General features: G+C 57.9%; 1 protein-coding gene across 5 annotated transcripts in view; it reads left to right on the forward strand.

Annotated features, from left to right (window-relative positions):
* Positions 1–401: 401 nt before the first annotated feature.
* Positions 402–23,126, forward strand: part of AHDC1 (AT-hook DNA binding motif containing 1) — a 63,881-nt gene continuing 41,156 nt past the window's right edge. For 2 of the 5 annotated variants that reach the window (XM_082397748.1, XM_082397750.1), the window contains exons 1-2: positions 491–868; positions 1,100–1,197. The gene's annotated coding sequence lies outside the window, so the exon portion shown is untranslated. The other 3 variants (XM_082397749.1, XM_082397751.1, XM_082397752.1) reach the window with 3 other exon arrangements.

Here is a 23,126-nt window from a genome sequence, read left to right on the forward strand (position 1 = left end):
AACGCCCCAAATTCAGGGAGCCGGTCCTCTCCTCTTTCCTCTTCCTCTCTTATTTAATTGGGATGCCCCAGAAAGTAGCAGGCCCTTTAGCTAATCCTTCGATTCCCTGTTCTACTCTCATTCCCTTCGCAGACCCCGCCCCTTCCCTCCCGCCCGTAACCTCTGCTCAAGCCAGAGCCCCCGCGGGGGACTAGGAACGTGGGAAACGTTCCCAATCCTTGGGGAGAACCAGCACCCCTTGGTAAAAGAGGACTCGCCCCGGCCGCAAGGGCCCGGGCGCTGGGGTCCCTGCAGGGTCCCGGCCGCGCCGTCGGAGCTGCTGGCGCCGCCCCGCCCGCCCCGCGCGCCGAGCGGCCGAGGCGGGGACTACAAGTCCCGGCGTGCCGCGCGCGCGCTCCCCCCTGGGGTTCCGGATGGTGAGCGGCGAAGGTAAGGCGAGCTCGCAGAGGCAGCGGCGGCGGCGGCGGAGACGGAGAGAGGCAGGCAGGCAGGCAGGGCGAGGGCGAGAGACGGAGGGAGGGAGCGAGCGAGGCAGACCAGACAGACAGACAGGCGGGCGGGCGGGCAAAGCGAGCCACCCGCCAGGCTGCGCTCAGCCCCGCTCGCAGCGGAGAGAGCAGAAGGCAGGAGGAGGGAGGGGAGGAGGGGGAGGGAGGGAGAGAGGGAATCCAGCTACCACCACCCAAAGCCAGCGTCTGCTTTCTGTCCTCATTTCCTTTTCCCACCCAGCTCTGAAAGCAGAGAAAGGCAGAGGGAGCGAGAGATAGAGACAGTCAGAGAGACAGACAGACAGCCAGAGAGAGCAGGAGGGAGGAGGGCGGAGGAGGAGGAGCAGGAGGAGGACTACGCGGGGCGCGTTCCCTCCCAGGTTTGCAATTGGGGGGGGTGGGGGCGGGGGTGTCCAGGGCTGTGAGAGTGTGTGCGCGGTGGGGGGAGCGAGGTGGGCACAGAGAGCGAAGGAGTGATCGAGGTGGGGGGCGCCGCGAGAGCGGGGGGCCGTGTCCAGCGGAGTTAGCGGCGGAGAATGTGAGCCGAGGCGCGAGCCATGCTGTCAGCAACGGCGGGCGGCTCAGGGCTCCACCACGACTGCTCTCCCCAGCTGCCGAGCGCCCGCGTCGCTGCCGCGGCCGGAAGACAGACGCCCCCCAAAGCCCCTCGCCTGGCTCGGACCAACGGAGCCGGCAGCCCAGCACTCCGGTGAGTGGCGCCTCCTCCCCAGCCCTAGACCCCCGCTGGGGACCGGCCGGCCGGGCTCTTTTGTGCAGCGCACCGGGGGGGCTCCGCGCCCCCTCCGCGCGCCCGGGTCCGGTCCGCCGGACCCCGTGGCTGCGGTGCCCGCGGTGCGATCGGTCTTTGTTTCCACCGGGGCCCGCGGCTCGGCTGGGCTCGGCTCGAAGCCTGGCAGGCAGCGCCGGGAAGGGGGAGGGGGAGGTGGACGAGAAGGGGGGGCGGGGAGGGGGGGTTCTCGGGTTTCCTGGCCGCCCCGCGGCTCCCCCGGCTCGGGGGCGAGGTGCGCGCCCAGCGCTGCCGCGCGCCCCCTCCTCCTTCCCCCTCCCTCCGTCTTTGGATTTAAAACTGCAATTTGCTCTCCAGCTTGCTGAGAATGTGGGGGGGGTGGGTGAAGGGGGGGACCGTGGGAGCGGAGAACAAGGCTGGATTTTAGGAACGGCCCTGGGAAAGGGGGAGACTGCGGAGGGAGGAGCCCCTCCCCTTCAACCCCCAAATCCCAAGGTTCTGCTGGTGCTCTGGGAGTTGAGGGGCGGGGACCTAATGACCCGGAGGGGGTGTGGGGCGGAGGAGGGATTTGGGGGCGGCCAGGGCCGTAGGGGTTGGGCCGCGTGCCCGGTTACCTGGTGAACAAAGTCGGCTCACTTTTGCATAAATAAATAAATAATCGCCTATCAATGCGTTTCCTCTGAGGCTCTGATTGAATCGGCCCCCTCTTCCCCAGGGGGTGGGGTGCTGAGTGACAGCTGTCAGCCCCCTGGGCCGGTAGCTGGGGGGTGAATTGCAGAATCTCTCTGCTTTCTGGCTAAGGGCGCATTCCCCTGCTGGGTCCTGGTCCCCAGGCAGAGCCAGAGGGGCAGGGGGCTGGCTCTGAGTCTAGGAAATAACCTTGTTTCCTGTTCTACAGGAAAAGGGACAGCAACCCAGAGTTTGGGGGCTGGGGATGAAGACTGATGGGAGCTGGAGGGGTTCCCCAGCAGCCTGACCCCCCAGCCTCCTGCCAGGCGAAGGGGCCAGCTGAGGGAGGAAGGATGTGGGCCTTGCTGGCCGGAGGCGGGAGCTGGGGCCGTCCCTGAGGCGGGCAGCGGGCACTGAGAGGGAGGAGGGAGAGAGAGAGAAGCGGGGGCGGGAATTCTCTACCGCAGACCCTGGGGGCCAGGGCCAGATGTGGAGGGGTGGGGAGTCCCCCCTCCCTCCTAGCTTGGGGGCCCTGGGGCTGGGCTGGGAGGGGCTGAGCCTGGTGCCCTCCGTTCTGCACCAGTGCCTGACTGGCAGGGCCAGCTGAATTTGGGCCCAGGCGTCACCCTGGGAGGTAGGGCCAGGCTGCACCAGCCTGGCCCCTGAGCACAAGGAGGGACCCTTGGGGGGCCTGTGCCTGTCTGGCTGGGCAGGCGTTTCCCGCCGGACCAGTTGGTGTCAGGCGGGACTTGGCCCCAGCTCCCTGGGCAGAGCTCAGGGTGTGAGGACAAGCTTTGCCTCCGGGTCAGGGTGGCCACATTTTGTCCGCTGCTGCCGCCGGCGGGGCGGGGGCATGCGCCCGGGCCTGGGCAGAGTCCTGCCAGGAGCATTTGGGGTGTTTCTATTGTTGGCTTGTTCCTGTTCCGTGTGGCCCGGTGTGTGTAGCTGTGTGAGCTGGGGCTGTAGGTGACAGATTACCAGTTGGTCCGTCCCCCACCCACACACAGCCCCCACCCCTGCCGCCTGGAGGGGCAGGCTGGGTTGTGGTGGTGAGCTGCGGGGGGGACCCCCCAGGTGGCATGTGCCTGCAGCTTGCCATCTCCCTCCTTTGAGCAGATGTATATTTATTTTTATAGTAATGGAAAATCAAACTGGATAGTAAGTTGAATTCATTTTTTTCTTCTGCTGTGTCAATAGTTGGAATAACCCCCAGAGACTAGTGAACTTCTTGCCCCAGAGCTCCCACCCTCCAGAGGTTGCAAAGATCAGTGAGGGCATGAGCTTTGGGGGACCAGTTCAAACCAGTGACTCGTTGTCCTTCTTGGTCTGGCATTGGGGCAGGTGCCCAGGTGGGTGGGCATTGCCCCCTCCCCAGGCATTCCCCCCACACCCCACCCCACCCCGGGTGTAGTCTGTCCTCTCAGCCACCTCCTTGGTCGGTGCCTGAGCTGTGCCCAAGCCCTCAGGGACCTTCTCCTGGTGGGCTCTCTCCCCTTGCCTGGGCTCCCGGCCCACGTGCTGATATTTATTTTCTGTAGTAAAATCCATTTTTAATGCCGTTACTTTTGAAATAATATAGAGAGAAACAAATGTGATGTGTTTAAGTTGCCCTCTGTGAGTTTTTAATGTGATCTATGGCTGAGGTAGTGATGGAAGGAGCTGTTCGGCTTGGAGGAATTTGGTGTCATAAAGAAAAAGAGCTTGCTGCTTATTATGGTTGCTGGGCTGGGGGGTCTGGAACAGGGTCGTGGGGGCAGGGAGCCCGAGCACCCCCAGGTGCTGTGGATGGACAGCGTTGCTTCTCAGTTTGGAGGTGTGTGGGTTCCAGGATTATTTTGCATTGCTCCCCAGCCCTTGATGGGGCCTTTGGTGAGGGGGCGTGGGAGCTGGGGGGCTTTGTCCCCTCCCATTCCACCTGGTTAGATTTGGGCCGGGAGGCTTATGGAACCCCCTGCTGAGCTAAGTGGAGGTGTACTGTAGGGAGGATGGATTTGGATTCTAAAGGAGATTAAGAGACGGGATCTTTACCTGCTTGGTGTGGCTGTGCTGGAGGCTTGGGGGGCAAACTGTCCCTGGCAGAAGACCTTTTTTTTTAGAGGGGGCTGATCTGGACCGGCAGAGCCCCAGAGGGACATTACTTATTCTCAATCAGCCTGGAGCGCTGGCTCGAGCCACTACCTCCTCTTGCCTCTGTTCCCCATTGGACAGGGGCTTCCTCCAGGGAAACCTGGTCCCCCTCACTTCCCCTCTTCTCTCCTCTGCCCCACCCCAAGTCAACTTCTTTTTTTTTTTTTTTTTTTGGTTTGTGGAATACAGAGCTCTGTGCCTCAGGCCAGCCACCCAAGACCACAGGGTGCCATGCCTTCATACCAGATGCCCAGGCACTTCTGGCGTGATTAGTGAGGTCAAGCAGACTCACCATTATGGGATGGAGCCCAGCTCTGCCTCTAGGTCCCCTGGGTCTCTTGGGACAGAGACAGGGAGGGGGGAGCCAGGATGGGGTGGAGCTGGGAACTGAAGGGGGGGGAGCAAGGGTAACATTGTTGCTAATGTCAGCAGATGGGCCCACCAGGGAGAGAGCTGGGGGAGGTGGGGAGGAAAGAGACCCAGACAGCCTCACATGAGGTGGAAAGAGGAAAAGATGGTGACAGAAGCCAGTGATGAGGGGGTGAGAGAGAAAACGGTCAAGGAGAAGAGCCAGGATCACAGCCCCTGGAGATGGCATCCAGGGGACCAAGAAGGCCTAGGCATGTGCCACTCCCCACCCCACAGCCCAAAATGCGCGGGCACTGAGAGCCTCTCACCCAAGATCAAATGCTGCTAGGATTGTATCTGGAGGAGAGACAAGCAAATGTCTCTGGGAAGAGGGAGGAGGACAGGTGGGAGAGAGAGAGAAGGAAGCTCTCCCACAGAAGGAGGGAGAACGGGGAGACAGGGGGATTCCAGGGGTCACTTGACTAATGCTCCTGCCCCAGGGCAGCGTCTCCCGACTCCCCAAATGTCTGGGAACAGAGCCGAGCTCTTCTTTGGACCTGGGGGCGGAGCCTGAGGCAGGTACAGCGCCCCACAGGTTGTGGGCGCTCTGTGTCAAGAGGCACTGGGCTTTTAAAAGCGGGGAACATTAGGACCGTTAGAGACACCAGGGGTGTCATCCGGTTGGATCCCCCCCACCTTGTCTGACAGGAGGAAATCCAGTCTAGAGGGGGCCCCCTCCCCTTGCTTGCCTGGGACCTAGGCTCTTTCCGTCCACCTCTCTGTAGTTAGAGAGCTGGAACAGCTGCAGGGGGCCTCCTGGGTGCGGAGGGGGCCAGAGCCTGGGGAGAGGAGCAGGCGGGCACCCTTGTGGCCAGAGCCCCCCCCAGGGGAGGGGGAGGCGCCGCTGCTGGGAGAGAGAGGGAGGGAGGGGAGAGAGGAGGGGAAACAGTGAGTCAGGCTTCCAAGAGCTGAGGATGAGAGAGCCAGGGCTGGGAGGGAGAGGGCAGGGAGGGCTGCTCAGAAGCGAGGAGAGGGAGGGGGCCCAGCCAGGGGCAAGGAGAGCTCTAGAGGGAGGGAGCCAGCCCCTGGCCCTGGCCCAGCGGCAGGGCTGTGCAGGGCTGTGCAGCCAACATGGACTTTGCCCGTGGCAGGTCAGGAAGGAGCCAGATTCTGCCCCTGCGGCGTCCTTTTCATTCCCTATTCCTCATTTTTGATCCCACCCCAGGGTCTCAGGAAGAATGACTGACTGTGTCATCCCATCCCTTCCTCAGTTTCCCCATCTATTGTGGGATTTGGACTGTGAGCTCTTCTTAGAGAGGGAGGAACAGAGCCTCCTGGGGAGTGTTGAGGGGTACCTCCTCCAGCTGCTGGCTTTGTGCCGGGGGCCCTGCTGGAGGCTGCCACCAGTCAGCGTAGGGTGCAGGTCTCCGCGGTAGGGCTCCTCTTGAGCCCTCAGAGTTGCTGGGCCAGGGAGTGGCGATGGTGGGCCACGAGTGCTGGGGTGCAGTGTGTGTGTGTGGTGCTGGGCTGGCAATGGTAGGTGGACTGCCAGGGGCCTCTCAGGATGGCCGGGGCGTAGACAGGGCCACGAACTCCAGATGTCCAGAGCCAACCTCCATTTGGGGAGGGAGGAGACATCCGTGTGATCCACCCCCCTCCGCCTTATCCCTGTGGGTCAGAGGCTCTGGGGCAGCTGGGAGGTAGGAATGGCCCTGTGGGAGCTGGTGAGAACTGCCTATGCGGCCCCTCGTGTCTGGAGCTGGGACCAGAACTGGAGGGATCCCCAAGGACTGCCTGGGAGGGAGGAGGGAAGGAGCCCCCCTCCCACCCATCTGACAGGAAGCTATGGCTTCGCCCAAGGCCTGGCATCCCCCAGCCCTTCCCTCCTGGATCCCCAGCGTCTCTTCCATTGGTGAGGGGATGAGGGAGGTGGGCACTGAAGCTTCCTCTCCTACAGGGTCTGGCTTTGGGGGGGAACGGTGAAGCGAAGGCAAAGTGAGGCCCCCTGCCTCCCCCTACGCACACACACGGACTCAGCTGCAGTGAGGCCCTGCTTTCTCCTCTCTCTGCTCTGGGGTCCTTGGCTTGGGAGCCCAGGGGAGGGGCCACTTCTGCAGCTGGCTGGCCCCGAACTCCCAGCTCAGCCCAGCTGCTACTGAAGCTTCCAGAAGCTGCAGCTCTGCACCCCCTCCCCGCCCCCTGAGCCAGGAGAGGCCTTTGCTGACCTGGGGGAGGGCGTCTTGGTGAGCGAGTGGGCACCCTCAGAAGGACTAGCACAGACAACCAGACAGATGGGTGGCGGAGCAGATGGACAGAGACACCCACGCACAGGCAGACGGAGAGAGACGGACAGATGGACCAGGACTGGGAGAGACGGACATACAGAGGTGCTGGCAGAGACAGGAGTCAGAAATACGGAAGGGCCTGGGGAGAGAGAGACAGACAGAGAGAGACAGAGACTTGGAGACAGGGAGATCCAAGGGGGGAGACAAGGTGACTGAGATGGGAGAAGGAGAGATATGGGGGAGAGAGGGAGAGGCAGGAAGAGATAAAGAAAGGGGGAAACCCAGACCGAGAGAAAGAGAGAGGAGAGACTGAAGGCTACAAACCACAAACAAGGATTTGATGAGAATCTGGAAGGTGTTTTCTCCTGCTTCCCTCCCCAAACCCCCAGGCCAGCCAAGTCTCCATTCCTTCCACCCCCGGCTCAGTTTCCAGCTGCTAAAGAGGTCAGGGAGAAAGAGAGAGAGGAAGACACACACACACACACACACACACACACACACACACACACACACACACACACACACACACACACACACACACACACACTCCCCCCAGATCCCAGAGACCCCTCTCCCCTGATCTCTTTGTAGGGGGAGGGAGTTGCGGAGGGTGCCTCTCCTAGCCCTGACCCCTACTTACAAATGTACGTATCTCTTGTCTCAGAAAATATCTCAGAATACTCCCCACTCACTCCCCACTCACACTCACTGTGTGTTTCCTCATGTAAGTGCACCCGCACACACTCAACACCTGTCCACAGGGGCCTGGCCTCACACACACTCACAAATACACATTTTGTGGCATACATGTCTCTGCTCTCACACTCATCTTGAATCTCACAAGCATAACTGGTGAACCTGTCCCTATGCTTTCTTACCCATACAGGCAGTGACACACAGGCCTCATCGTGGCTTCTCAAAACATGTTGATACACACACATACACAGTCACACTCTCACACAACAGTGGCAGTCACCCCAGAGCAGAGAGAGGACTCTTTACCTCTGGAGGGGAAGATCAGGGTTCCCAGGGAGCCATGGTGTCATGGTGGGGTGGGGAGGTATGCCCCCCTACTCTGACCTAGCTGGCAGGGCAGGGAGGCAAGAGACACTTTCAGCCGGTGGCAGCCCTCCTGCAGGGCCTGGCCTGGACACCGAGAAATGGGCTGGTGTGAAAGAGCTGAGAACTGGTGAGAGTGTGTGTGCACATGTGCAAACATGTGCACGTATGTACAGGTATAAGGGATGGTGAGTGTCTGTTACAATGTGTGTGAGAGAGACTGAGTGCGTATGAGGTGGGATATGGGTGTGACAGGGAGATCCACTCCCCGAGGTGTGTGGAGTGTGTGGGTGTGGGTGTGACAGCTACTTGTCGGGTATGTCTGTGTGGAGGCATGTATATGTGACAGGTGCATGTGGCTGTACCTGGCTTTGCAGTGAGCGGGTGTGTGTGATGGGCGTACACATGTGAAGGACTAGGACCCTGGGACTGAGGGCCATGTGTACCAGGGTGCAGCATTCTGCAGATGTGAAGGCGTGGGGGGTGTTTGCGTGTGAGTATAGTGTAGGCAGGGTGCATGGATGAGGGGGTAGCTGCCTGTGTGAGGCTGTGAGCTCGTAGCCTGGGTTGGAGGGCGGTTTTCCAAGGCAAGGATGCTGCTTGAACAGAGGCCACTGGCATGAACACAGGCGAAGGGGCTCCAAGGCACACAGTCGGGCGCTGACCCGCACAGACACACAAGGACAGACATACCCGCCCCTGTCCTCCCTCTTCGTCTCTCCTGGCGTCAGTGGTTTTCAAAGGAGCCTCCGTGAGGACCGTTTGCTGTGCAGTTCCCCCCCACCCCTCAGCCCGTGCCTCTTCAAACACACAGGGATGCCCTCCAGGCAGCTTTGTGGAGGCTCCTGCCTCGACCATCTGAAGGCAGATGGGTGGGCTGGGATCCACTGCCTCCCCCCACGGAGCGAGGAGGCGGCTCTGCTCCTCCGGCCTGGGCGCAGGAAGAGACAGATGGACTGCCTGTCTCGACACCCGGACGTGGGGTCTGGGGGTGGGCGGGCACCCCCAGCAGAGGGGTTCTAGCGGGCAGCCCCGAGGTGGGCCCCTGAGCAAAGGCCAGGACTCTGCCCTTCACCTCCTCAGGGGCACCTGCCCTCACGCCGCAGCCCCATCACTTGTCTGGGCACAGGGGCCCAACTCCAGCCCCTCGCACCTCCTAAATACACAACCGCTTCCCCACTGACAGCTCCAGCACCCCTAAACACACAGCCCCAGCACGCCCCCAAACGCACAACCACCACATGCCTACCCACCCAAACACATATTACAGCCCTAGTACTTAACCAAAACCCAGATGTTTATGACCCCCAATATACCCCCAGACACCCCAACACACACACAAGGCTTCTACCACATCCTCAAACAGATCATCTCCTCCTCCAACCCCAGCACCTCCCCAGATACACCCAGGACCCTACTGTAGCCCTGATACCTTCCACACACTCAGGCTCTCTGAGCCCCAGCACCTAACCAGACACCCACAGACTCTCCCAACAGCCCCAGCGTTTCCCTCCGCTGCAGCTCAGCACGTCCCCAGACACACCGATACAGCCCCCTACACCCTTCCAAACTCTCCCCGCGACATACACGTACACACACCGCCTCGACACCCACTCAGAGGGGGACAACCCTGCAGCCACACCGTTTACCTCAAACACACAGACATAGTGCGTCTTTGAACAGTAATGTCCCCTCAAGCTTCTCATACTTGCCAGGCCGTGCACATGCATGCGCACCCCGCACACGCACACGCACACACACACCCCAGATCCCAGCACCTCTGCAAACAAGCAGTTCTCTGTGCGTTCCCCAGCAAGCTCCAGCTCCAGTACTTTCCTCAGCCATCCAAGGGCCCAGGGACAGCCCCCACCCCTCTCCAAACACCAGTCCCGCACTCATACGCAAACACACACAGCCCCAGCCCAGTCACCCCTCAGAGCAGCTCTGCCCTGCGCCCACACCTCACCCTGCAGCCCGCACTCCCACCATCACACGTTCCAGCACAGCCTCCGTCCTCAGCGCTCTCCATCACCGCTCCCCCATCCCACCTTGTTCTCCCCAGGCTCCCTCCCCCAAACCCTCCCCATAGCCTCCCTCCCCCAAACCCCCCCCACCCCCACCCCGCGCACCCATAGCCTCAGCCTTGCAGACACACTGGCCCACTCTTCTGTGCTCTCTCTAGTTCTCAGCTGCCTGGTCCTCCCCCACTTCCCAGAGCCTCCTCTGCCTGGGGAGGCATCTCCACCCCCCCTCATTGCCCCAGGCCTTTCATTCCTGGACAATGAGGCTGTACATCTGGTTCAAAGCTGCCCCACCCAAGACCCTGTGCTCTGGGCACCCTGGCCTGGGCTTTTGGGGGTTTGGGGCCTCTTTGGGGGCTCTTGGCACCTGGTCGTCCTGGTGTGTCAGCCAAGAACTCTGAGTACCCAGCCCTGCCCTGACTCTGGCGTGTAGGGGTGAGGGGGGGGCCTGGACAGGGGGATTTACCCCCAGCCTGTGCTTTCTCAGGTGCTTGCCAAATCCCCCTCTTCTTGGGCTCACCTGAGGGGGACATTGGGCCTGAAGCTTCAGGAAAAAAGATGCAGAAGGTGCTGGCTTGACATGCTTCCCCTCCCACCCCCCCCAGATCCGGGCTTGGGGCTTGGTCTCCCTGGGAGTCAGTTCCGACAGTGAAGGTTACTTTACTAGATGCATGATTTTAAACGGAATCTCCACCATCTGTTCCACCCCCTAATTACAGATGCACAGAATCCGCCTCAGAGGGCAGCATGAGGGGAGTGATTTAGAGGCTGAGCTGCTTCTGCCTGCATTAGGGCTGGGGAGACTGGGGGGGGGCCTCTGGGTATTGCTCACAGCCCCCCAATCCCATCTCTTTCCCAGGGGCCCCTCGTGCCTCTTCTCTTGCTGGGGTGAAGGCTCCTAGAACGGTGCCCCGACCCCCTAGACCTGAAAGAGGAAACAACTGCAGTGCTGAGGGAGGGGTCCCTGAGAGATTGCCTGTGTCCCAGGCCCCAAGTCTGGGGAGGCAGGCTCCATTAGAGCCTTAAAAAATTCAGTGGATCGATCTCCTGCCTGCTTCCTGTGCCCTGGGGAGCCACAGACGCTGGCCTGGCCCAGCTGTCTGCCCACCCCAGGGGTAGCAAGGGTTAGTGAGGTTAGGGAGGGGGCGGTTAGAGCAGAGGTGGGGGCATCCAGGTTTTGGCAGCAGAGGATGTGGCCAGGCACGCCAAGACCCACCAGGTGTGTTTGCACGTATGTGCTGGTCCTCCTTGGCGCAGCTGGCAGGCCCGACCCCAGCTTGAGCCTTGCCCTGTGGGGCTGGACGGGCACCAGGGGCCGGAGGGGATGGGCCAGGGCCTGGGCCTCAGAGGGTTCTGAGGGACACCCCGAGGATGGGTCTACCTTTGCCCATGGCTCCGGGGACCTGGGCCCCCGGCCAGCTCGCTGGTGGTGGTGGCGGCGGCCGCGGGCACACTGCGGTAGAAGCTGGAGCATTCACTGTGGGGAGAAAGGGAGCGAGGCCGGGCTACAGGAATTTTAAAGATTGCTGCAGGCAGGAGGGTCTCTGGAACCCTGTGGAGCGGGCAGTCATGCAGAAGTAATCCTATCGCCGCCTGCCTGGAGGAGAGGAGAGGAGAGGGGGCTGGGAGGGGAAGGATGGCGCGGCCGCCCCTTTCCCACCTCAGCCCCTGCCCCGGCCAGCTGTGGAGGGAGCCCGGGACCCCAGGGGGCTCCCCCGGGGAGGCACCACCCTTCCACCACTGCCTGTGCCCCCTGGAGGGGCGGCACCGCAGCTGTTGCTCGGCTAGGAGCTCTGGGTTTTATAAATAATGCAGCTTGGAGGTGGGGGCCAACTCAGCCTTGGGTCACCCACTGTGGCATCATCTCCAGCTGGCAGTCCTGTGGCAGAGCCCCTCTCCCTTCCAGCCTGCTCCTCTTCTTTTGCTATATGAGCTTGGGCCAGAGGCCCAGCCTGTGTGAGCTGGGCCAGGGCAAAGGAGTGTGGAAGAACCCAGAACCCCCTGGCCTTTTGTACCCAGCCCCCGCCAGCCTTCACAGGTTAACTGGCCACTGGCTCAGCAAATCCAGGCTGGGAAGGGATGACCCGCTGTACAGGGACCTCCCCAGTTCCAGCCCCTCCATTTTGCAGATGGAGTAACCAAGTCCAGAGAGGGCAGGGATGGCCAAGGCCAGCCAGCTGATGAGCACCTCCTTCCTGTCCCGTTCTGCTGTCACTCAAGGCTCTTCTCAGCCTCAGCTCAGCTAAGAGCAGGGCCTGGGGGGGGTGGGGGGGTGGGGGGGGCGGGGGATGTTTGGGAAAGTGGTTGCGGCTGAGACGTTGCCATGGCGATGCTGCAGGATGCTGAGCTGAAGTGGGGGTCCTACAGGGTCTCTGGGGCCCCCAGCTCCACACCCCTGTGGTCTTCTCCTCCCCATCTACTGTCCCCCACCCAGAGGCCTGTCAGGCAGCTCTGGTGACAGGCTGGGTGGGTGACAGGTGGTGCAGGTGATGGGCTGGGTGGGTGACGAGCTGGGTGGGTGACAGGTGGTGCAGGTGATGGGCTGGGTGGGTGACGAGCTGGGTGGGTGACAGGTGGTGCGGGTGCGAGGCAGGCAGGTGACAAGCTGGGTGGTGACGGGCCCTGCTGATGACAGGCAGGGGGTGTGGTTGGCGGGGATGCTGTCTCCTGGCTGGTGGCCTGTCGCAGCCCCCCACCCTCATGCGTGTGCACATGCACAGACTCTGGGCTCAGAGCTTGGGGCTAAGATACTAATGAGGCTTATTACGTGTGGAGGGGCAGGTGCCCAGGCTCACTAATGAGAGGCCTTTAATGAAGAGGGGAGACAGCTGGGGGGCTTCGAGGAATTTGGCTGGCCCTCCTGGTCTAGAGGATGAGCCAGGTCGGGACCCCACCTACCCTTCCCCCCCCCGGCCACTTGGCTTTGTGTTAATACTACCCATAGTCATGATAGCTACCGTTGTCCAAGCGTTTGCTACGCTGGCCGAGCCCTTTACATGCGTTTTCTTATTTCAACTCAGCAGTCGTAGGAGGGAGGCACTATTGCCCATTTTATAGATGAGGAATCTGAGGCTGAGAAGGCAAGGGACTTCACATAACAAGTTTCTGTTGCAGCTGACATTTTAATCTTAAGTCTCTCTGTCCCCAGAGCCCGTGCTCTTAACCATCCCACCAGTAAAACTCAGGTCTTGGTGCAGACCCTGACCTTCTCTCAGGGCCTCAGTTTCACTCTTCTGGAAAATGCATGTGCGGTGGAGGAGTGAGCACCATACGCTCCTCAGCTCTGACTTGGGTGGCTTCAGGGACTCCTCCAGTTACCTGCCAAAGCCTCACCCGACCTGGCCCAGACTCTAGGTGACACCCCTGGACTGGAGAGAGGGCAGGGCTTAGCGCTGAAGGAGCGGAGCTGAAGGGGGGACGCCTGGGGTATCCTAACCACTTCCTGCATTGTGTGGTGGGGAGGCTGAGGCCTGGAGAGGAGCAGCAACGGCCCAAGGTCACACACCCTGTGAGCTGTAGTGCCCCATGGGATCCCAGGTCTCCTGGCCTGTTGGAAGGGCGGGGCTGGGAGTGGTGCCAGAGCTGGGAGGTCACCTCCTCCTGGACCCCACCCACCAGCCTAGCTTCTTCCCTGGAGGTTGTGAGCCCCTACATCCTGGGAGGGTGCAGGGGGCTGTTGGCTGCCTCTTTAGGGCCATGCCCCTTCCCCGTCAGTCTGGGCCCCTAGTGTCAGTTGAGCTCCTCCCTTTGGGACCCATTGGGGTGGAAACTCCCTGGCAACAGCTGATGGATGGGTTAAGGCCTTGACATTGGCCTGGGGCCACAGCATGACCCTGGAGGGACCAGGCTAGGGCTGGGGGGCTTGGAGGGGAATTTAAGGGAGAAGAATTAGGCTCATAAATCTTGGAGCGTCTCGGTTCTCTTCTCCTCGACCTTAATCTCTTACCAAACCTGCTCTCCGGCTGCTCCAAGACTGAGGGTTGAGGGGGTTCCACCTGCCCATTCCCCTCTCCCTCCAACTGATGCCCCCCCCCCAAAATTGCACCCCCTATGGGGAAGAACGAGTTGCAGCCACTGCCGCTGGACAGAATTAAGAACTTGTGTGTCTAGACTACTGGATTTGGCCTCTGATTCATAACGGTAGGCAGGGCAGAGAGCTTCATTGCCTCAGTTTCCCCAGCCTTGGGTTTGAAATCCTCTCCTGGTGCCTGACCGCTCAGTCAGGAAGGAGTACTAAGACCAAGAGGGATTTCACAGCTGCGGGACACATGGCCCTGTCCTCAGAAGCCCCATTCTGAGATAAGCAGCACAGTCCTGGCCTTGAGAGCCCTCAAACCCAGAGGTGAGGTCTTGAACTCAGGCTGGGTGTGTGCTGAGGCTCAGGTAGGGAGTGGGTGGTGCTGGGTGGCTGGTCTGCGATGGCTTTCTGAGGCAAAGGCTGAGGCTGGGGAGAGGCCAGAAGAAGGGTGGCGGTTTGCCTGGGGGGCTGAGGAGCCGTCTGTGGTTGGGGGTGGGAGCCTGGAAGGGTCTGGCTTTCCCATAGTCCCGGGCAGCTGTAGCCTGAAGTTCTAGGGCTCTCCTAGCTCCCCAGGGAACCCGCTGCTGCCCGGCCCTGGGGACCCAGGCGTCCTGGCGGGTGAGGGCGGGTCTCCGGCAGGCGCCCTGCCAAGCCTCGCAGCCTGCTCACCAGGAATCTTGTTGCTGAGAGATGGAAAATCCCGGCCGGGCCTGCAGCTCGTCCCTCCCCTCCGGGAGGAGGAGGGGCCCAAAGATTCCTTCCTGCACCCGCCCTCCCATCTGGGGCAGGGCCCTCCTCAGCAGTGGGTGGGGCTGGGGGGCCCAGGACAGGCCTCTAAGGCTCCGTCACATGTCCTGGAGCCTAGCCCAGCCAGCAGTGGGCACTGGGGCACTCTGGAGGCAGAACGGGCCTGGTGTGGCAGAGGAGAGGTGGGGGTAGGGTGCTGAGGCCACAGGGGGGACTGCATAGGGACCTAAGCCTGGCCCTGGCCCCACTGGCTCCCCCAGGGCGGAGGGTGAAGAGTTGGTTCTCTCCTTGGACAGGAAGACGAATGATCCCATTATGGGAGCGTGATTTTGTTCCACGTGTCACGGAGTCTGAGATTAACTTGCTCACCAGTCTGTGACAAACCCCTCACACCCAGCACACACATACACACACAGAGGCACAGAGACACACGGAGATCCTTGGTCTCACAAATGCACCTTCCACAGACACACATAAGCATTTCCATACTACAACGCATGGCAGACTGTCACATGCAGATACACAAGCACACACTCACACTTAAAGATACACCGAGATCTAGACCCACAGTCTCCAAAGCACAACGTTCTCCCACTCACACTAAGGCCACACAGACAGAGATACAAGCAGACGGTCCAGGGGGATGCTCGCAGCCGTACTTAGACATGCACAGATCAAGGACGCCCGGTGCCCCACAGGCACAGATACACGTAGACACACACAACTCCAGACACAGTCTTGTGGACAAGCCTAGACCAACCGCCACACACACTGAGACAAAGGCTCAGATACATACAGAGACAAAGACAGGCACAGACACACAGCCGGCAGCACGCACACAAGCACAGGCGTGCACACCCGGACACAGACAAAGACAAATAAATGCCCAGAGGTTTCGCTGTGGACAAAATGTGAGGCGCACACACATCTGGGCCTCCTGCTCGACCTCTCTGCCTGGAGACGTGGTGATCTGGCGCCGGTGGCTCCAGGGAGAGCTCTGAGGAACCTTCTGCTCGGTCAGAGCCCCCCACCCTGGGCCCAGGGCCAGCCCCCACCTCTGGCTCCCGGCCCGTGGCCGAGGCCATGGCAGCCACACCCTCAGCAGCGCCCTGACATCCTACCTTACCCTCCGCGCTGTGCACACTCACGGGCACACCGTCTCCTCCTGCACGTGCTCACGACACCCTCCACGCCCGCACACTTACGGTTTCTCCCTCACACCCCCCTCAGGTGTCCCCCCCCTTGTTGTCTTTCTCAATCACTGTCCCCACCCCCTCGCCCCGCAGACACGCACAGCCTCCGGCACAGCCTTCGTGGCCCACATCCTCGCCTCCTCACGCAGACCCGCGTGCACAGATATAACGCACGGGCTCCCCGCCACAGACCCACAAGCCACGTACACGCGCTCCTTCACATGCTTCCTCAGCGCCGCTCTCACAGACTGATTCACAAATGCAGCACACACACACACACACGCACACTCCCCCGCATACATCCCCACCGCCTTCTCACATGCGCGCGTGCGTGCACACACACACATACTTTCAGAGCCTCCCTCACACCATCACTTTCCTTCCTCTGTCTCTCACAAACACTCCCTCTGCCAAGAGCGCGGCTCTCTGCAGAGCAGCCCCTGGGGTACTTGTCACTGTACTCCACCACGTCCTTGGCCTTCCTGGCCTCAGTCTCTTCCCTTCCACCTCCAGCCCTGCATACTGTGGCCTTGTATTCTTTTGCCATTTCTCCGTTTAGTCAACAAGAATATATAGAGTATTCATCTATTCAACAAATGTTGACTGAGCACTGATTATGGGTTAAGCATTGGGGACACTATGGTGACAGAGGTCCTTCCCTCGTAGAGCTCTCAGTTGTGTGGCCAATTTGTTTGTTGCTTGTCTCATCTGACTAGAATGGAAGGTAACCCTTGATCTTGGATGTTGAGAGATGTGTAGGAGTTCACAGGAGGAAAAGTAGGGGAAGGGTGTTCTAGGCAGAGGGAAAAGCATATGCAGAGCCTACAAGTAAATCAAGATACAGCAGGCTGGAAACTGAGGTGACGCTCAGAGACTAGAGGAGAAGCTGCAAAGAGGGAAGAAGCCAGATGTCACAGAGTTTAGATGCCATGCTCAGGGGTTTAGATTTTGTCTAGTGGGCCACAAGGAGTCATGGGAAGTCTTTAGTGACAGGACAGGGTGAGGAAATGATGGTGGTCTGACCTAGAAGAGGTGAGTGGGAAGGAAAGGAGACTCATTTAGGCACAAGAACCAGTGGGGTTCCAGTTCCAGAGCTGTGACCTCAGGAAAGTCACACAACCTCTGTGACCTGGGTCCATCACATGAGGATGGGAGACAGTACCGGAGCCGGGCTTATGGTATATGCTCGATAAACAATAGCCATTATTGTCAGTTATCGGTAGGACATGGCAGGGCATCAGATGAGGAGGAGATTTTACAGAGCACCTACTGAGTGCTGGGTACTGTGCCAGGTGCTGGGCCCAGAGGGGAGGTGGTGTGCGGCTTCGGGAAGCTCACACACCGTAACCACAGCTCACGTGGAGAACAGAGCGCGGGGTGTGAGGGTGGAGGCAAAGCACCTCGGAAGGTTAGAGGAGCATGAGGGCTGTGGGTGGCTCACGAAGGAGCTGGCATTGAGCCGGACCCTAAAGAGGCTGGTTGAACTTGGGCAGGCAGAGGTGGGAGAAGGAGCTTTGGGGAGAAGGAGCCCTGTGAACGACAGCCTGAGGGCAAGGAGTCTAATCCGGCTGTTGTGTGGGACACAGGAAGGGGGTGCCGTGGGATGGGATTATGGAGGCGAGACCTTGGTGGCCAGGCTAAGAGGGGGGGTCAGCACGGGCTGAGCTGCACTCTAGAAATCCCATTTATTGGTGGTGACATGGAATGTGTCCATTAGAGACTGCTCCAGGCTCCGCCAGTTAGCCATTGGGTGACGGTGAACAAAATGCCTTGCCCTCTTCGACCTCAGTTTCCCCATCTGTGTGATGAGTTTAGTCTTGTTTAGGAGGGAATTCCAGTATCATGTCCTGGGGTTGGTCTAGCCTACTTTGTTGGGCATCTTCTGGCCTGGGATTCTGGGTCTCAGCAGTGCTTCCTTCCTGAGCACTCTCAGCCAAAGAAAGGAGCAAAATGAGGGGTTCCCCAGAGGCAGGTTTTGGGCGCTGCAAATGAGGGGCCAGGAGCTCCACACGGAAGGAAGGGGTCTTTGCCAGGATCTGACTCCAAGCCTCAGAGGGAAACCAGAATAGAATGCCAAGGTCCGTCTTCCCTCTTGCCCTGACCCGTGTGGTGGCAGATGTAGGCCATGTGCCCAGTGCCTGGTGCAGGGGGTATCAGGACTATTCCTGCCCACTGACAGAGGAGCAGGGCTTGGGTTCAAGAATGTGGCCCAGGGCTTAGAGTCCCCTGGGGTTAAGGAGCCAGGAGGCCAATCTCAGGGTGGCAGAGCCAGGTAAACGCCCATGGGTAACTGGGTTCATTTATATTTGGTGTTGCCAGGAGTTGTGGTCTAAGGCAAGTCCTGGTGACACCCCAGCTGCCCGGGATCCTGGCTGCAAAGGGCTCTTTAAGCATCTCACCTGTGAGGTGGGGCTGGCAGAGAATTAATTTCCTGTGCTATTTTAATTTTGCTGTATTTAATTTGCTGTTTATTTTAATTAATTAATGGCGGGTAATGGTCTATTGTAACTTGCTGCCGCTGGCTCCTCTTCCTTTTCAGAAGGGTGGAAGGCCAGGCCAGGTGATTGCCGAGTTAGCAGTGGGGGCACGGGACGGCCTTGAGGGCCTGACCCTCTTCCCCTTTGCCCCTCAATCCAAGGGTCTTCTCCACTCTCTGGTTCTCCTCCAAAGGGGCCCTCTCCTCCCCCCTCACTAGTAGCCCCTCCTACTTCTTCCTCTTCTCCCCTCAGGCCTGCCTCAGGGCCTCAGATGCAGTAACTTGGTGAAGAGAGGCCAACATGAGGCCCCTGCCCGTCCCCCCCCAAGAAACTGTATTTTAATGTCATAGGTGGTGGATTAAAGGACAGGGAGCTTGGCTTCCAACCGAAGTGGTGCTTAAGAGCTGTTGGGAAAACTTATAAAGTGGGGGTCAGTTTTAAATGGCAGCTCCCTTCCCCACCCCAGTGCCCAAACCGCACGCCCATCGGTGTGGTCAGGCCTATGGGACACTAGCATGTTCAAACACCTGTGAGCACATCCATGGGCGTGATTTCAGTTATTAGTTAATCTCTAGGACAGACCTCCAGGGGAGGATTATCCCCTGTAGAGAGGAGGAAGTGAGGTTCAGAGAGGCTAAGTGACTTGTCCAAGGTCACACAGCAACTAAGGAAAGCAGGGTCTGGATTCTGGCTATAATCTATCTGGCTGCATAGAAGGAGTTAACAGTTGGAGGGAAGGGTGGGGAAGTGGCTTGGGGCTTAGGGTAGGGGGATTAGGTCAGAAGACTGATGGGGCCAGGAGATGGGGTCCTCTGGCTTTCGAGGATGTGGGGAGAGGAGAGGAGTGGGTCCTTGCCACAAGGGGCTTCCCGAGATGTGAGGTCTCTGCCACCTGTTTCCATTTCCCTCGGTGCCTTCAGTTGTCTGTTTGGAACTGGGGTTTGCTTTGTCACTTGCACTGTACCTTACCAGGGGGACCCTTCCATGGCTAGGTGGAACTCTACTTTTATTTATTTAACAAACACATAGCATTTACCACGTCCCAGATACTCTTCTAACTTTATAAATAGATATTCATTTAATCATCATAGTAGTCCTCTTATTATCGTCTTTATTTTACGTATCAGAAAACTGAGGCTTAGAAAGGTTAAGTATTGATAACTTGTCCAAGGTCACACAGCCAGTACCTGGTGGAGAAGCCTTTGAACTTGGAACACAGGGATCCAGAGTCCTAGTTCTGAGCCACCATACCATCCTGCCCCCTTAATGCTCTAAGTGGGAGATATGGCCCTGAATTCCCAGGACGTACTGCATCTTTGGGGAGCCTCTAGCCTTGGTTGAAGGGGAGCTCCAGCCCCACCCTCACCAAACCCAAGTTTGACAGGGCAGAGAGAGCCCACAAATCTAGACCTGCTTTGTGAAGGAAGCTGGCAGAGTGTCAGGGTGTGCCTGGCTGGGAGGCACAGATCTGCAGTTAGGAAGCCTTTAGAGCACGGCCTGTGGCCACAGTTCTGGCCATGGTAGGGGGTCGGAGACACAGAAGTGTTGACAGAAGCATTGCCTCAGACTGAGCCCTCAGAGAGCTTGCCTTCTGACTGACTGGAAAAACAAGGCAGGTGTGTGTGAACAGTTATCAACAGTTGTGTAAGACGGGAGAGAAACAGCACAAAACCCAATGCCGTTGAAAGAGTTTGGGCTTGGAATCCTTTGTGGCCGTTTGACTCCTCTCTCAGCCTCAGTTTCCTCACCTCTCAAGGGAAAATAATGATGGCTCTGACTCCATAGGATTTTGTGAGGCTCAAATGAGATAAAATGTGAAGGGTCTGAGCTCTGGAGCAGGGGCCCAGTGAGCATCCATCTAGATGGCATTGGAGCAGATCAGAATGGGAATAGTGAGGATGAAGAGGCCAATGAGGGTCTCGGTTTTGGAGTCAGACTGCTTGGGTTTAAGTCCCAACCATGACGAGTCGCTTACCCTCTCTGGCCTTGATTTCCTTGTCTGTAAAATGGGTATAATAATAGTGCACCCCCACCACCACCATTGGGTGTTGTGAGGATTAAACTAGTTAATTCATTTATTAAATAAGCAATATTGAGCACCTGCTGGGTGCCAGACATATTTCTACTCACTGCAGATAATAAATAGTCAGTACATGTTAGCGATCTTATTATCGTCATCAGTCATTTTCAGGAGGCAGGGGACTGTTCAGGGAGGAGAAAAAGAGTAGGCTGAGGCTTTTCAGGGTCTTTGCCTAAACGGGGATGAACGACATTCTGATCACAGGCTGATATTTAGTGAGTGCTTACCATGTTCTCGGCACGTTAGCTTATGAGGCTTATGAGGTGCTCACGTCATCCGCCTTTTGCAGGTAGCAAACAGGTCGAGAGAGGTGTAGTGACCTGCCCAAAGGAACACAGCTAGTAGGGGGTGGAGCTGGGTTTTGAGAGACCCAAAAGCCAGGCTCTTGATTACAGAGCTTTAAACCTGATTAAGAGATGGCATGGGGTGGGGGCAGTGATCCCGCAGAGGAAGGAGGGAGAGACCTGGCCAGGAGAGGGACAGAGGTGGACAAAGCCTCCAAACTCGGCAAACAGTGAGGAATGGACCAAGTCAGCATATGCTCCCCCAGTGGGTTTTCCCAGCAGTAAACAACAAGGCATGAGCTCAGGGAAGGGAGCGAGTGAAGACTGGAGGCCAGGCTTCCCAGAAGAGGTGGGTCTTGAGAAACAGGCAGAGTTGAAAGACATGGGGAGCCGGTGCATTCCAGGCAGAGCGCACAGCGTCCACAAAGGCCCTGAGGTGAGTGAGCAGCCTGGTGTAGGGCTGAGAAGTGGGAGGAAATGGCTGAGGGAGGTCAGAATGAGGGTTGGGAGGGCTGGTGGCCTCAGGGGCATAGAGAGAGAGAGACAGCCCCAGGGAGATGGGGAGGATGACAGATTCAAGAGGCCTAGCTAATGTAGGAATAGAAATAACCTCCCATCTGGACAGGAAATAGAGCACAGTGAACAAGAGGGCAGGTTCTAGAGTCACATTCTAGTCAGGCTGCTTCCTACCGTGTGATCAGGGCAAGGCACTTGATGTCTCATTTTCAAAATGAGGGGTAATGAAAGCACCTCTCTCCTAAGATGAGACCATCTGTGAGGAGTGCGGAGTGCAGTGCTGGGCATGTAGTAAGCGCTTGATTCATTCATTCATTCTTCAACTACCAAGTGCACACTTGGTGTCAGGCACTTTTTTAGGGCACATAGCAGAAAACAAAGTAGATAAAAATCCCTGCCCTCAAAGAGCTTACATTTAGAGGGTGAAACCGTTAACACAAAAATCAGTAAAATATATGGTTTGTTAGATGCTGATAAATGCCAAGGAGAAAAATGAAACATGGAAAGGGCTTGGGGAGTGCCAAGGTTACAGGGTGGTTGCAACTTCAAGTAAACTTATAAATGGAAGCTATTGTGTAGACTTATTGTATAGCTGTATTATAGCATTATTTGTATGACAGGTTTTAGTAGAAAAAGCACCTTCCAGTTTAGGAGGCATTTATCCTTCATTAGAATCATTGATGGTGTAGGTATTTCTGTCCCCATTTTATAGATAAGGACGTTGAGGCTCAAAGAGAAGATTCTGACCTTGGAGTCATGACTCTTGAGGACAGGCTATACTGGCTGACTCCCTGTGACAAGAGGAGTGTTGTTCCTGAAAGTCTGGAGAGAAGGAGAGAGAGGCTAATAGGAGAGGATATAGAAAGTGGCTAAGGTGGGTCCGTGTCTCGGGATAGAGCTGAGCTGGAGAGCAGGGGCAGAGGCCTACTTCCTGGAGCCAGAGCTCAGGTCAGCATACCACAGTTGGCCTGATCAGAGTGGGTTCGAAGTGGCTGGACCCAGGGGCAACCCTGAGGGCAGAGCAGGGGCAGCAGGCTGGGCCTGAGACACTGCATGATTGAGCAAAGGGGCAGAATCTGTCCAGAACTGAGTGAGTGTGTGGGTGGTATGGAGAATATTGGAGGGGGTTGAGGAGAGGACTGACCAGACAAGAGGGAACAGTGAGGAGGTTGGTGGAGCCAGAGCTGGCTGTGCAGGCTCTTGAATATCAGGGTAAAGACCTCGGCCTTGATGTTGTTGTCAGCAGTGGGGAGCTATTAAAGTCTTTGGAGCAGGGACACGGTGTCATGAGAATGAGATTTGAGGAAGATGAATCTAGCACTAGGTAGAGCAGATTTAGGGGAGGCATTTGGAAGTGGGGAGCCTGCCGGGGGGCTACCATAGTTGACCAGGCAAGAAATGATGAGGAGGTCAGATCAGAGAGACAGCTTGGACTAGTGGAAAGAGTGGGGCCCAGGAGACAGTACTCCTGGGTGCTACCCTTGGGTCTGCCTCGAATTTTCTTTTTTCTTTCTTTCTTTTTTTCTTTTTTTTTTCCCCTTGGGCGCACCTCACGGCTTGTGGGATCTTAGTTCCCCGACCAGGGGTTGAATCTGGGCCCACGGCAGTGAAAGCACCGAGTCCTAACCACTGGACCACCAGGGAACTCCCTACCTCGCATTTTCTGAGGAACCTTAGGCTAGTAGTCCTTTCCCCTCTGTGCCTGTTTCCCCATCTGGATTGAACTAAAGGCTTCCCCCTGCTTTTTTTTAACTCTTTGGGCTAAGGATCCATTTTGAGAAGATGATGAGCCTTCTCTTCAGAAAAATACTAAAATACATTTTGGTTAAAATTGTGTGAGGTTTACAGACTTGTCAAAGTCCATTCACAGAACCAAGCTAGATCATCAGTAATAGTAAAAACAGCAGCTAGCGTTACATGCTTATTATGGGCCAGGTGCTTATTATGGGCAAAGTGCTATACATCATAATCCTGTTCAGTCCGCTCAACAACCCTATGAGGTAGGTACCATTATTATTATTCTGTTAAGAGTTGAGGAAACTGAGGAGGTCTAGAGAGGTAGAGTG

The sequence above is a fragment of the Balaenoptera borealis genome (genome assembly GCF_965194805.1).
Source record: "Balaenoptera borealis genome assembly, chromosome: 1".
Taxonomy (NCBI): Eukaryota; Metazoa; Chordata; class Mammalia; order Artiodactyla; family Balaenopteridae; genus Balaenoptera; species Balaenoptera borealis.